The following is a 15305-nucleotide window of genomic DNA, read 5'->3' as shown; positions in this document are numbered from 1 at the left end:
AGAGAGCTAGCCAAACATCTCAGACATTAAAGCATGAGCTTCTTTACATGGTGTCCTCTAGAAACTGGCATTTAAGTTAGAATTTGTACTCATGAAATTCTACTCTTCTCTGAATTCAAGTATGCAGAGTCAGAGAATTAATCCCCAGATTCTGAAAGAGCCTTACAGATAGAGTTGTTTCATAGAATCATTCCTAGTAACCTCTGCAAAATCATAAATAATATATTTTAAGAAGCAGAATGTGAAGAAAGACACATGCCTTTATACAAGGAGTCATTTTTAGACTTGAGTACCTGGAATATGCCTGCTTCCATGAAGACAAATAAACAGTACTAATCTGATTTTATTTTTAATAACGTTATTAGGGTTAAAATTATTTAACTTTCCACATACACAGCTTATCTTGATTTTTTAACAACACACAGTATCCATGTAGGCAAGGAAAAGAAATACAAACTCTGGATTCCTACAAAGATATTATCTTAGTAGAATATACAGTTAACCACAATGTATATAATGTACAATTACTAAAGGATCATGTTATCGTGCATTCATTCATTCATTCAACAAATATATACTTACTGAGTCCTACTAAGTTCAAGGTACTATTCTAGGGCTTGTCTTATAGTGATAAAAAATCAGTCACAAATATCTGGCAGAACTCCATTGCTAGTTCACCTTGGGTTCTTTCTGATAGTAAAGGCTGCTTGCTTATTGATAGTTCTCTTTGGAAAGAGATCCCAGGAAACTAAAATGAAATGATGAAGAAGACAGAAACAGGGAAGGAAATAAATGCAATTCAAGGATGCATTATTGAGCTGGTTACCATGTGGGCTCTCCGAGGAACAGTGTAAAAAGCTTCTCCGAATGGTTTATCCTAGGCATGGGAGTGGGGAATTTTAGCCACTGGCTTCCATCTTCTATTGATCAAATATTGCCCAAGGGTGTATTGACTCCCTTGTACTTCCAGGTATACTGTAAACAACATGGCTGTGTGAACACTGTGACCACTGTGTTCCAGCCTGGGCAACTCTGTAATCAATTACATCCACCAGTATAGTAACTTGCTGTTTTACCTACCGGTTTGCTGATGGAAGAAACACAAAGCAATCACCTAGTGGTCATAGCTGTAAGTTTAGGGGAACCTTTACCGTGTGCCCTGGTAGAAGCATTCCTCATCCCCCACCTTCCACCTTTGCCTTTCCTTCCTCTCAAGATCACTAACGAAGCAGAATCTGGAGTTGCAAAAATTCTAAGTTCTGCATTTGTTTCACTGGGAGTTATGGTAAAAGGTCCAATTCTACTTTTACTCCTTAGTGGCCAGGCCAGTGAATTTTAGCTATTGGGAATACAGCACTTTCTATTGACCATGGAGTCAATGTGTGTGTCCCACCCTAGAAAACAAAGCCAAACTTCTAAAGGTGTTAATCTTCAGCTGGCACTGTACCCTTCGATAGGGCATCTGAATCTTCTGTCAGTCTGACTGCTTCTAGGTCCTATGGCGTATGACAGGACTAGTGAAGACTTTGGTCATGTAACACATTGCCCCACCTCCTTCACCATCAAGAAGAATTTGACCTGAGGTGATCTTATGTAGGATTCCATTGAACAGAGCAGAATCTCTGTAAGTCTTTGCCCTGGCAGGGGGCAGGAATGCAACTCTATATCTGGGATACATGCAATTTTCTTTATAGAGTAATCAGTAGAAGCAGTGGCTAGATCAACCTTAGGAGGTCCATGCTTTGGGTCTGTGCATAGACTCTATTCCTGACTTTGTGCTCATATATCCACTGTGCATAAGCTAGGTGGTTGAGGAGGTTGGCTGATATCCACAGAATAAGTCATCCTTCCTCCCTAGCTGTTGAGTGCTGCTTATGCAGCAGATGTTCTCCTACAGGCATTTATGTGCCAGCAATCCTCCAAACCCTTTGTACTACTCCAATAGGTTCATAAACTTGCCTCAACACAAATTTCACTTTTACTCTCTTCTAGTGTTGCCACTACCAGGCTTCTGCCCATGAAGACAATCCCAGCAGTTCCATATACTTTTACCTCAGATTACTCTTCTTTGCAGCCAAGATGAATAACCAGGTTTGCTTGCATTTCTGCTCATTGAGAGGATGTTCCTTTACCCCCAGTCTTCAGGCAGGCCCTGGGTGGGGCTGGAGTGATGGCATACTGTTTTATACTTTTACTAACTTATCAGCCAACTGATCCCGTGGACAAAGCTCAGGCTTTTCCCCTTCAGTTAGTTGATTGTAAGGAAGCCCCTGTGAGGCCATGGGTTCCAGCTGAGGTGAATTATCCTTCAGAGTTCTTTGTTTCTTGTTTCTACTCATATTTGGAATGGGCAGTTTGCAAAGATAGAAAGGGAAAACATCAATTAGGTAGATACCACAATAACTAAAGAGTTAAGTATCAAAATTTTAACTAATGAGGTGATGGTAAGAAGTGAAAACATCATCTCTAAGAAATATTGGGCAGATAGAATAGAATGCAATAATTCAAAAGAGGAGGATGCTTTAATGTAAGGAGAAAAGCTGTGAATTTAGCTTTAAATATACTAAGATGGAGGTGGTGAGGGTACTCAACCACAAACCTGCATTCTATGTGCCCAGGATTATTCAAGGTATGTGTCAGGTTCTAACTGAGGTCCGAGGGGAGTCAGTGGGTGAGTGGTGGGTAGCCGGAAAAACACTGGGGGAATGGTAGACAGTTTTGACATGGCTTTACTCTCTCTCTGGGCGTGAGCCATATGTATAGCATCAGCAGGGTAGTTATACCTTTTACAGACAACAGTGGCTCTGAATCAAACACGCGCTCACGTGAGTGGTTACTAATGTGCCTCACGTGGCGTGGTTACATAATGAGCGGAGTTGTGCGAGTGAGCTCCAAACTCACTGAGTGAGGCTGGACCGATGTCTGTTTCAGCCTATTCTTGACTACAGCACATCCATTTTCCTTTACAGCATGTAGTACGTTTTATACCTTTTTCTACAATGAATCTTCTAGGCAGAAATTCCTGTACACATCTTATGAACAAAGAATTTGAGCCTCAACGAGTAAGTACTTTCTCCAGAGTGTAAGATTGTTAATGTCTGTGACCTTCTTTGAAGTGAGGCAAGTAAATACCTCTGAACATGTTTTCTTTTCCTGCTCCTCTTTCTCCTGCTTTTTTCCTTCTTTTTTTCCTCCTCTTCCTGTTATAGGACTAGCAAGTTCACATGATCACTGTACAGTAACAGACCAGTTACACTGAGACAACAGAGTTTGCAGCAGAGAAAGAGTTTAATGCTCACAGGATACCAGGTGAGGAGATGGGAGGAGACCCTCAAGTTCATCTCCCCAAGGAGCATTTGGCTGGGGTTTTTAATGGGATCATGGAGGGTGAGAGGTTGGAGCATTGAGGTTGAGAGTTTGAGATTGTTGACTGATTGGGGTAAGGGGGATAACATCATGAGGATGTGGAAACTGCATTCTTTGGTGAGTCAGCTTCTTGTGGGGTCCTTCAGACCAGCTGATGTCAGTAGTTTCACTGTTTTGCAGGGTTTGCAGGACTTGAAAGAATAGAACTTGTGTTTTCCCTTTGAGGTATTTTAAGTTTTTATCTGTAGAGCAGTGAAGGGGAACTGTAATCTTGTAACAGGGTCTATGTGATTTGGAGGCAATAGGCAAACAACTATGAGGAATGGATCACAGAGCATCTAATGTAATGATTAATGCTGGGTGTGCTGCAAGCTTGCTTTATTTTCATTTCTCCCCATCCCTTCTTCCCTGATTGAATTGATAAAGTTTATAGGAGCACTTTCACTCCTGGTAACTATATCTTGGTCTTGAATTAGACTGTCAGTATAGACAGGAAATGTGCACTGCTCATAGTTGATGCTTCATACATATTTTTGGGGGAAAAAGTTCTTACAAATTACTCCTCCTGATCTCTGAAATTTTATTTTGAAATCACTTAAGTAAAACCTTTGAACATTGTTACTTACCAGCTGCAAAAGTTTAAAATGTGAAATTTACCTCAGTACAACCCCTCTTGAATGATTTAATTTTATACTCTAAAAGCAACATTTCATCCTGTTTTTTGGCAAAAAGTAATTGAAGCCAATTATTCTTTTCTTTTTCATAATCCCACATGTACAGTTCTTAATTAAGCACAATTAAAATCAGCTTTTTCTGTCTTATTTTGTATTCTCATTCCATATGCTATATGTTCTTTATTTCTATTAAAAAGATGTACTTTTAATAAAAATGGATTTTTCTTCCTTTCTTATATTGCTATGATTTTATAGCTTCCAAATCCATTCTTATTAGGTTCTGGTGCTGGTGATTATTAAGTTCTTCACACTTACCTCATAGCGGAGCTTAAGGTAAGATAAAGGAAGTGACAATTCCCAACCTTGCCTAGACTTGAGGAAGAGAGTCAGAATAATACTGGTAGAACTTGAGCTGGAATGACTCTAGATTTAAGCAAAATTTGTGTTTCTTTGGCCATTAATTCAGAACGAAGGATGAATCTGTGTCAAGTGTGCCTCCTGAAGTCCTTTGAGATTGCCTATGTACTCACGGGCTCATTCCAGTCTGTGAAAATCCTTTTTTAAACCAGCCTGAAACCCAGAAGCCTCATAAAAAAGGGGAGAAAAATCAATGCAATTAGTTTTCATGTATACTTATGTCTTCCTTATGTTGTTTGTTGATTCTACATTTTAGTGTGATGTCAGGCATAATGCCTCCATCTTTGAGCAGGAAGTAATGGGTTACCGGTGGGCCTTGATGCCGACCTTTTGCCCTGGGAAGCTTGGCTCCAGCTGGAGCAGCTGAGGTTTCCAGACTGGTTACTTCTGCTCCATATCGCCTGCTCTATTTACCCTCAGTGAGCTATACAATCTACCACAGTTTTCTGTGTACACCATGATTTTAAAAGGATGGGAAGCACTGGTTTAAACTATGTGATAATGATGAGAAATGACATCTACAGGTAGACCTGCTATAAGACAAGCCTATTATATTCTTATTTAAAATACTTATTTATATCTGTGGCTCTTAAACTGTGTTGCATATTAAGTTCAACTGGGGAGCATTTAAAATTCTTTTTGTTTTGTTTTGTTTTGGAGACGGAGACTTGCTCTGTTGCCCAGGCTGGTGTGAAGTGGCACAATCTCGGCTCACTGCAACCTCCACCTCCCAGGTTCAAGTGATTCTCCTACCTCAGCCTCCCGAGTAGCTGGGACTACAGGGGCACACCACCGTGCCCCTGTTAATAAAAAATAATAATTTTTGTATTTTTAGTAGAAATGGGGGTTTCACCATGTTGGCTAAACTCTTCTTGAACTTCTGACCTCATAATCCCAAAGTGCTTCCACCACACTCGGCCAAGCATTTAAAACTCTTGATGCTCAGGCTGTAACCCAAAGAAACTGCATCTTAATTTCTGAGGGTGGGATCTAGTGAAGTAGTGATTTGTAGTTTCTATTATGATTCTTAGTAGTAGGGGACAAATACAGAGTTCTCTGAAACAGTCCTGATTTCAACTATCCTTTTATAGTAAATCAATGTATTAAATGTGGAGCTAAATGTGCAAATTATATGTATCTAGATACAATTCAATTGTTATAGCTTAATACTTTTTCACATAAAGGATTCACAAAACAGGAGCGAAAATTGTTGATTTAATATACCAAAGTAATATCCCGTCAACCAGAGTGGTAGATACAAAAAGCCTTATGTAGTCACTTTAGTTTGTTTACTTTTGTTTTTGTTATGTGACAACTGAACAAAATGTAAAATGGTTTTTCTGTGTTACTTATTTCTTGTGCTGTTAATCAGGAAGGAAAAAGAAAGCACTGGTTTGAGTAAAGGGAATCACATGAGCTTGCACTGTGGGTGCTTTTATGCCTTGCTTTGGGAGAGCTATATGCACAGCAAGGAACCTGGGTGAAGATTTGATTAAAAGGATGGATGATTTTGTTCTTAGGCTGTGAACATCTGAACAGGATACATGGTAAAAAATAACTAAATAAAAAACTAAGTAATTCTCTGGGAAGACTGAACCATGGGGAACAAATTTAGAGAACAGACGCCTGAAACTCTAGCAATTCTTTAGTATAAACTGTTTTGCTATGGTATTTAATGATTTTCTCTAATAGTGTATATCACTTAGGAATATAATCGCACTGAAGAATCTCTGATGATTATTTCAGTCATTAAAGGAAGACGATTTGTTTTGACCAAGTGTTTTTAATTGTTTGACAAATCAACTTCAGTGGGTTCAAAACTTTCTGAATTTATGCAATAAAATTTTGTGTTAACATCTTTAGTGAATTTGTTTGGGGAAAGAGTTCATTGTTTTTCATTAGGTTCTCACAGAACTGTCTGACCTAATGAGATTAGACATCACTGTTTACTTGATCCAAAATATATCATACTGACTTACTAGACTCCAGATTACTACTTAAATGTAAGTCCCCAAGGGCTGAATTTGTTTGCATTTGCCTTTTATCTCATTCCCATATTTAGTAATATTTTAAATTGATATAATGAGTATATTGTACATATTAGGAAACAAAAAATAATAAGAGTTGCTTTAGTACTTTTTTTTTTTTTTTTTTTTTGAGACTGAGTCTCACTTTGTTGCCCAGGTTGGAGTGCAGTGGCACAATCTTGGCTCACTGCAACCTCTGTCTCCTGGGATTCTCCTGCCTCAGCCTCCCAAGTAGCTGGGATTACAGGTGCCTGCCACCACACCTGGCTGATTTTTGTATTTTCAGTAGAGACAGGGTTTCACCATGTTGGCCAGGCTGGTCTTGAACTCCTGACCTCAAGTGATCCACCCGCCTCGGCCTCCCAAGGTGTTGGGATTATAGGTGTGAGCGACCATTCCCAGGACTTTAGTCATTTCTTTGACTTAATTTTGGTAGAGAAATGCTGAGGACCAGTCAATATTCACTCTGATAGCACTGTGCTACCAGAATCTCCTTTTGTGGCCTTTTGCAAAAGGAAGATGCAGCTGCAGATGCTGCATAATAACAAAAGGGAGAAAAATATCCACAAGCCCACTAAAGAAAAGCAAAAGGAAGGCTGCTGGAGACTGGAAGATGAAAAACCAGAAACATCCTCGAACCATCTACTTCCATATTTTGACTTGCTGTTTTTATTCCTTTTCGTTGGAGACAGCTGTGTTCTCTCAATAGATGAGCAATTGTGTGCTGTTAATTTTAATTTAACCTGTGAATCATGGTGATTAGAAGATCTATAACCCAGGCATGCTAATTAAACACCCTTTGTGTGAGTTCTAAGAGTAGAGTAAAGCCTTTCTTCGATGTCTGTCAGATGGCCATGTTTCGTATGCCCTTGGCCTCATCTAGCAATCATGACATTACATTACGCGTTATCTTCTAGTACCAGTTTTACATCATGTTCCTGTCCATGTTAAGGCTTTTCAGAAACATAGACTGAGCTGGAGAAAATATATCTTCATGCATTGCCTTGTTGCTCTTTTGGAGGAACAAGAGGCTGTGTGCATGACAAACAGCACTGTCTGCAACATACATGCCAAGGCTCATTTATTTAAAGATTTACCATTCATCATTGTCAGAGTTCCTGTGGGCATTACTGTCACTGTCTTATGTGCATTGTGAGTTCCTCCAAGTGTTCAGAAGAAGACTAAATCCCACTGTGACTTAATGCAAGAGTAGGAAATATTTTGTTTGCTTTAATTTTCCCGAAATGGATTTCTTTGTTGTTTTTTTTTTTAAAAAAATTACTGTAGACCACTGAACTATGTAGATCATACTTTATGCCTATGTTTAGTGGTTTCTGATGTTTTATAGTTTTTATTCATTTTGTTTTATATTTCACCTCCCACCAGATATACACAGATCTTATACAGGGAATAAGTAACATTTCATCAACATTTCTTATTGACACTACAAATTTAAATCAACAAGATGTATGTCCATTTACAAACACTTCAAGGAGATGATCCACAAATCAGCAATTGATACTGAATTATTTACAGTGAATTTTTCATAAAACAACATCTGCTTTTCTTTGTACTTGGAAAATCTAGTTCATTTCCCAGAGATTTTTAACCTTTGGGAAAAAATCCACTGAGAAAAAGCTAATGATAAAGAGCAGTGAGTCACCTCTTCGAAGTCATTAGTCAAATACTTGAATTTATATAAAATATACACTTACATAAATTATGTGATATATATTTTTGTTGACTATGCACTAAAAGCTGTTAAGTTGCTCAGCTGTTAAGTTTCCCTCTCCACAATCACATCTCCAACTCTGACTAGCCAGCATCACAAATTTCATGTCTAAGAGATACTCGACGAAGAATAAGCATTAGGGTTTACAGTAAACATCTTCAATTCATCCAGCCTAATTTCAGATAATATTCTATACTTACCCTATATAAACCCTATATTATTATATATACCCTATATTATTATAGCATGTAGTATATATAGATTTACACTATCTCATGTAAGAATACTACATGAGAATAGTCTCAGTTTCTCTCTTCTGCTTTTTCTACTGTTGTTATCCTATATTTTATTTTACATATGATATATACATATGCAATGTATTGCTGTTTTTTCCTTTAGAACAGAGGTTGGCAAACTAAAGCCTATGGGCCAATAGCAGGTTGCAATTTATTTTTCTGAATAAAGTTTTATGGGAACACAGAACATCCATTTGTTGACATGTTGTCCATGGCTACTTTTGACTAGTTGTAACAGGGACCTGAAAAGCCTAAAATATTTACTATCTATCTCTTTAGAAAAAAAAGTGTGCTAATCATATTTCATAAATTTCTGAGTAATTTAAAGTGAGAGAAAAGTCTTTTGCATTTATCTTTATTTTAACCATTCCTAAAGATCTTAACTTTTGTATACACGTGAATAGACCTGAGTTTCTGTCTGGCTTCATATTCTAGAGAGATTTTCACCTGAAAAATTCCTTCAATAATTTTTTGTGGTGCAGGTCTGCTGGTAATACATTTTCTTAGTTTTGTTTGTCTGAAAAATATTTCTTTTCACTGTTATTGAATTCTGGATATATAAGCTTTTGTTTCTGTTTTGGTTTTAATTAGGAACTTTGAAGATATTATCTTCTGGGTCACATAATTCATGACAAGATGTGTACTGTATTTGTTACCTTTATCCTTCTTTATGTAATATATCTTTTATTTCCCCTCTGGCTGACTTTAAGATTTATTCTATTTTCATTTCTATCAGTTTAAATTTGATATGTATAGGTGTTGTATGTTGTATTTATCATATCTGGGGTTCTATGAGCTTCTTGGATTTGTGATTTGAAGTTCTGGAAAATTCTCTGACCTCTCTTTGCAGGTATTTCTTCTACCCAAATCTCTCTCTCTTCTACTGTAGAATTCCATTACCTATATATTAGACTTTGATATTTTCTCATAGTTCTTGGATGCCCCTTTTTTCTTTTCTGCTTTTTACTTTTTCACCTTTTGGCTCTGTCAAATACATTCTTCCTCTATTTTTATGATTTTCATTTCTGGAATCTCCATTAGACTTTTTCATATATTTTCCATTTCTCTACTAACATTTTCATTTGTTTATGCATGTTATCTACCTATTCCATTAAAGCCTTTTGCATAATAATTAGAATTATTTTAGATGCCCTCTCTGACAGTTCTAAAAACCTGGGTCTGGCTCTGTTATTTTTATTTTTGCTTTGCTTTTTAATAGACATTTTTCCTCTTGCTTTTTGTATATCTCATAATTTTGAAATTTAAACTGTGGGCATTATTTATAGGGCAAATGCCCACATACCCGTTTTCTGCCAGACTATTAGTGTGAGGAGATTGAGTCCATCTATTGATAACTTGAACTGGGTTTGGGTTTTGTTGCCGCTATGCCTCCGTTAGTGTACCACTGGCTTCAAATTTCTCTGAAATTACAGATGATCTCTGAATTAGGATGGTTCAACTTGGAATTTTTGACTTTACAGTGTTGTGAAAGTGATCCATATTCAGTAAAAACTACTTCAAGTATCCATACAACCCTTCTGTGTTTCACTTTCAGTACAGTACTCAACAAATTACATGACATATGCAGCACTTTATTATAAAGTAATTTTTGTGTGAGATGCTTTTACCCAGCTGTCGGCCACTGTAAATGTTCTGAGCCTAGCCTAGGCTAAGCTATCATCTTCAGTAGGTTAGGTATATGAAATACATTTTTGACTTAAGGTATTTTCAATTTACAATGAGTTCATGGAGGCATAACCCCATCATAAGTTGAGAAGCATCTGTATCTTATAATTAGGGTGAGGTGGAAGTAGCGGAGTCTTTTTCTCAGCGTGCCTGCTTCAGTCTCAGCTTTTGGCCTGCCTTCTGCGCCTGCATGATGGCAGGATTATTTGTTCAGCCTCTTTCTTCTCCAGTAGTAGTTGATTATTCGAGCTTGTTACTTGGAGCTTGCTTGTGTGTTACAAAAGTTGGAAAGTTTTCTTTTTTCCTGTTCCTGCTCTCATCCTAGGTAAACCCCATGTCACTGAATCTTGGGGTGAGGCTTTCTCAGTGATCTTATACTTCCCCAAATAGCAAAAGATTTCTAATGATCTGAGCCTAGGGTAATTAATTCCCCTATCCTAGTACCACAGGATTATTTTTCTTTTTAATCCCTCAGGTTTGCCCTACTGAGAGAGATTTTCTTGGATCTCCTGTTCAATTTTTTTTTTTTTTTTTTAAATGAGCATCTATTGAGGTTCATGGAGCAAGCGTGAACTCTCCTAGTATCTGAGACTCCCAGAGGATCTATACCCTCACAGTTTAGCAGTTTTAGCAATTTGACTTTTAGCAATTTTTGAAAACTAGCCAAACTCTTCTTATCCACTTGCTGGTTCTTACCTTTTGTGTGTGTGTGCGCGCGCGCTCTGCAACAGACAACAGTGTTCAATTTATCTCTTTTTGGAGGCGTCTCTCTTTCCTTAGATTGCAGGCTACTTGGTCGTTTTGCATACTCAGCTTACTAATGGTTTCAAGAAAACTTACGTTTGTAGATTCTTCAGCTTTTTCCTGTTTTTAGGGAGGAAATGGTGCTTTGTCCTGCTTTCTACAACCTAAGAAGAAGCATAAGCTTGGTTCCTGTAATATTGATTTTGCTGACTTGAAGATGAGTATTTCTCTTCAGCTCTGGAAAATTTTGTTTACTGTTGCTTCATAATTTTTCCCTCTTTTCCTTTTCCATTATTCCAGAAATTCTCTTAGATAACAGTTGAACTCTATAATTATTTTTCTAATACATTATGTCTCCTTGAAGATTTCTTCTACATTCTTGGATATTCCTTATCTTTTTCTTCAAATTTTCTTTGGAATCTTGTTTTGGCAATTTATTTCAAATGTACAAGATCGCTTTCTTATTTTGTTCCCTTTTTCTTAGTGTCCTGTTCTCACCTTATGATGCAAAAATTTTACATTTTAAATCTCTATGAGGATACAATTTTGTTTCTTATTAGGTATTTGACATTTTCCCTTGATTAAGAAAAAAAATAAATTTATTCTGTTTATTTTACCTACCTTTACCTTTTCTTCTCAAGACTTTCTTGAAATATCTGGTGGGGGCTGGCAATTTACTTATCTTTCAGAAAGAGCATGAGGATGCTGATGAGGTCTCTGCGTACATGGGCAGTTTATTTCCAGTCAGTTTTGCTTTAGAGTTAGCAGACGAGATCCAGCCATTTTGTCGCAGGCCTTACAAATACTAAAAAGCAAGTGGCCCTGACTCTGAATGTTAATAACCAAATAGCTTTCCTCATTCTCCCAGGACAGTTTTTCTAGTTTATTAAAACAGCCACAACAATGTTTTGCCCCAGGAGATGGAGATAATCTATGCTCACTGTGATCTGCATTATAAGAGAAATTATTTGAAACCTTAAAAAGCAAAAGACATTATTAAATATTCTTTTAGTGTACTTCTGGGATTTTTGGTTAATTTTTAGATTTTTGTTTAGTAAAGATGTAAATAATTTCTGTCCAGTAGAACAGATAATCCTAAAGATTGTGGTTTCTGTCCAGTACAAACATTAACCAGCTCTGTATCGAACCTAGCACTCTTATCCTATGATAGTTTTTGTTAAATTGCCTTTCTGTAACTTCACTGGTTTCTTCATTTATTGAGTTAATGTCTTTGACATGTGTTCATTTTATATTTATATGAGAGTCATGCACTTACCTTTGTGAACGTTATATTTTACCTGTTGCTAAATCCTAATCAGCCCCAAACCATCTGGGAGGAGTCTACAGTCTGATAAAATAAGATGTATTGATTTACAGCAAGAGAGTACACTCCAAGGAGTTCTGCTGGGACCCAGGGAGGGTCGGATTTGTAAGGTCGGATTTTCACTGAAGGATTCTGAGGCAGAACTAAGGGAAGTAGTAATCAGTCCTGGATTGGTTGCTCCTTCTGAAGCAAGATTGGAAGAAGTGAAATTAACTAGGAACTGGGTGCCTTTGCAAAGTGAGGAAGGTAGTAATTCAGTATCCCCCCAAATAAAGGAAAATTGCAAAACAGGTCCAGGGCATCATTGTGAAGAAAGCAGTAGTCAGTCAAAAAGTAGCCGTTATAACATTTTACAACCACTGTATGATCTTAGAAGGATCACTGTTTTCTGTTAATTTTGCAGTTGACTTTGTCTGTGTGTTGTCTTCACAGCCTGAAAAATGGCCAGGTGATCTTTTCTTCTTCGGTTCAAGCTGATTTTAATTATTTTAGCATTGTCAGGATTTTGATCTTTCACAGTCTAAAAAGGTATAAGATGGAAGATGAGCTGGCTGTTGAACAGCATATGTGTCTTTACTTAATTCCTCTTTTAAATCCTATTTCTGGCCGGGCATGGTGGCTCACGCCTGCAATCCCAGCACTTTGGGAGGTGAAGGCAGGTGGATCACCTGAGGTCAGGAGTTTGAGACCAGCCAGGCCAACATGGCGAAACCCCATCTCTACTAAAAATACAAAAAATTAGCTGGACATGGTGGCACATGCCTGTAATTGAAGCTACTCGGGAGGCTGAGGCAAGAGAAATGCTTGAACCCCAGGAGGTGGAGGTTGCAGTGAGACGAGATCGCACCACTACACTCCAGACTGGGCGACAGAGCGAGACTCTCTCTCTAAATAAATAAATAAATCCCATTTCTCTCCCTGGTCATTTATGCAACATTCTATTTCTGAATCTAGAGCAGGGGTCAGCAAAACTTTTTTGTAAAGGGCCAGGTAGTAAACATGTTAGGTTTTGACATATGCACTACTTATCTATGCCATTCTAACATGAAAACAACCAAAGAATATACATAAATAAATGTGTGTAGCTGTGTTCTAATAAAACTTTGTTTATAAAAACAGAAAGTGAGTAGATTTGGGCGGTGGGCTGTAGTTTGCCCACACTGATCTAGAGTCTCTCTGGGTTTAGACCCAGGTGACTAGCTCCTTTTAAGCTGTAACTTCCTTTACTAATTCATCCTTCAACACTATATTTGATTTGATTTTCCAAAAGTATGTCGATATATATCATTTACTAATGGCCCTTTTTTATTTCACCCGTTAGACCTTTTTGATTTCCTTTATCTATTTAGTGGAGTCTTTTGAGGGATGGGAGGCAAATTATTATGCTCACTTTGTCATCTTGAAATGGAGACAATATAAAAACATTTTAATAAAAGTGACTCAAGATGAAGTACTTGCATTATCCATTAGGGTATGCCTAGAATGACAATTTTGTTATCTATCAGCATTTTTTTGGGTTCAAAATTAGTATATTGCTGCACTATTTAATAAAGGGCAGGCAGAGTTTCCCATCTGAAAGAGCATCACACACAAAAAGCTAAAAGCAAACTGCAGACAGATTAATAGAATAAACAGTCGAACCATAACATTAATGGGTAATAATACATATTTAATCAATACTAGTAAAATGTTAAAGTGAGATGATGCCCTGCAAAGGAATTCTATTTCTGATTAACTAGTTTGTTATAGACATAGAAAAAATTGAAAGCTAAATATTTCTGATTGACTCTCAATTAGCACCCCTCCCCTTCTCTAAGTTCTTTTATGAAGATACACATGCAAGATGCCAAATGGAGACCAATGTATACATTTTTTAAGTAGTGGTGCATTAAATTTCTAAAGTATGGGGCTTTCTGAAAAACCCAAATTGGAGAACATACTTAGGATCTGAGACCAAGGAATGAAACTGCTACTACTTACTATACATCTACTCTTTGGTATCATCTATGTGAATGGGTGAGTTTTAAAAGCAGACCTCAAACATATTCATTTGGTCAGATGCATGGAGAGCTATGGTTTTCCTCAGAAACCCAGTTACCATCACAATCAAGTATACCAGATAGTATATTGGGTGCCTAGCCTGCCTTCCAAAAGGTCCATTTAACACATAGAAGGAGAAATGGCATAACAATGCATGAGACAGATTGTGCAAGGCAGAGTGGAACAGATCTCACTTTAGAGACACAGTAAGGCTACCTACTGTTAAAAGTACCTAAGAGATATTAAGTAGTCACCAATTAGGTTCACTTTTTTCAACCTGGGGTAAATAATCTATGGAAAGAAAAACAAAGATTCTTCTAGATGTTCCCTGTATGGTGGAGAGAAGTGGAGACTTCTTTGTTTATGTAAAAAGCAGTGGGGCTAAGAAGCAAAGTGCCCTGCTACCCCTCAAAAAAAGGCATGAGAGTAATTCAGATTATCCTATTATATCAATGCAACTAACATTCTATTAAATGTGTTACTTAATCTATAATATAGATATGATCAAGTCAAAATCTGTTTAATTTTTACCTTAAAACCTGGAAGATTTTACAAAGGAAAGGAAACTGGAGGATTATAAATAAATAAATAGCTGAGAAGGTTAAACCAGTTATAAACTGGTCACCAATCTACATATATTAATGCTATGAATCTAAGAAGCTCATTAACTTTAGAACTAGCAATTGGCAGGCTAAAGTTATATATATACAGAACTTTTAAACTATCCTCTTCAACAGTGTATCAACAGATAGTAATTAGGTTTGGACCCCAGGGGCCAGTGTCATCTGGTGAAGGAGGCTTACGCATCGCTATTGCAGCATGACTCACATGAAGTAAAAAGTAAAATGAATCATCTTGGCCCCTTGTCCTTCTTTATTTTGGAAAAAAAAAAAAATCATGGAACAAGCTTCCACTTGAAATACAATTGAAAGTGAAGCACCCAATGTTCTATGATAAAAGCAGCATTTTAAAGAGGTTTAGCTTTATGAATGTAACTGA

General features: G+C 37.2%; 1 long non-coding RNA gene across 1 annotated transcript in view; it reads left to right on the top strand.

Annotated features, from left to right (window-relative positions):
* Positions 1 to 2937: 2937 nt before the first annotated feature.
* Positions 2938 to 15305, top strand: part of LOC119624877 (uncharacterized) — a 263450-nt gene continuing 251082 nt past the window's right edge. The window contains exons 1-2 of the long non-coding RNA XR_005241003.2: positions 2938 to 3062; positions 4318 to 4373. This is a non-coding gene — a long non-coding RNA (uncharacterized lncRNA). The remainder of the gene's footprint in view (positions 3063 to 4317; positions 4374 to 15305) is intronic.

Source organism: Chlorocebus sabaeus, chromosome 8, assembly GCF_047675955.1.
Source record: "Chlorocebus sabaeus isolate Y175 chromosome 8, mChlSab1.0.hap1, whole genome shotgun sequence".
Lineage (NCBI taxonomy): Eukaryota > Metazoa > Chordata > Mammalia > Primates > Cercopithecidae > Chlorocebus > Chlorocebus sabaeus.
The sequence above is the reverse complement of the archived record's forward strand: the minus strand, read 5'-3'. Positions and strand labels throughout refer to the sequence as shown.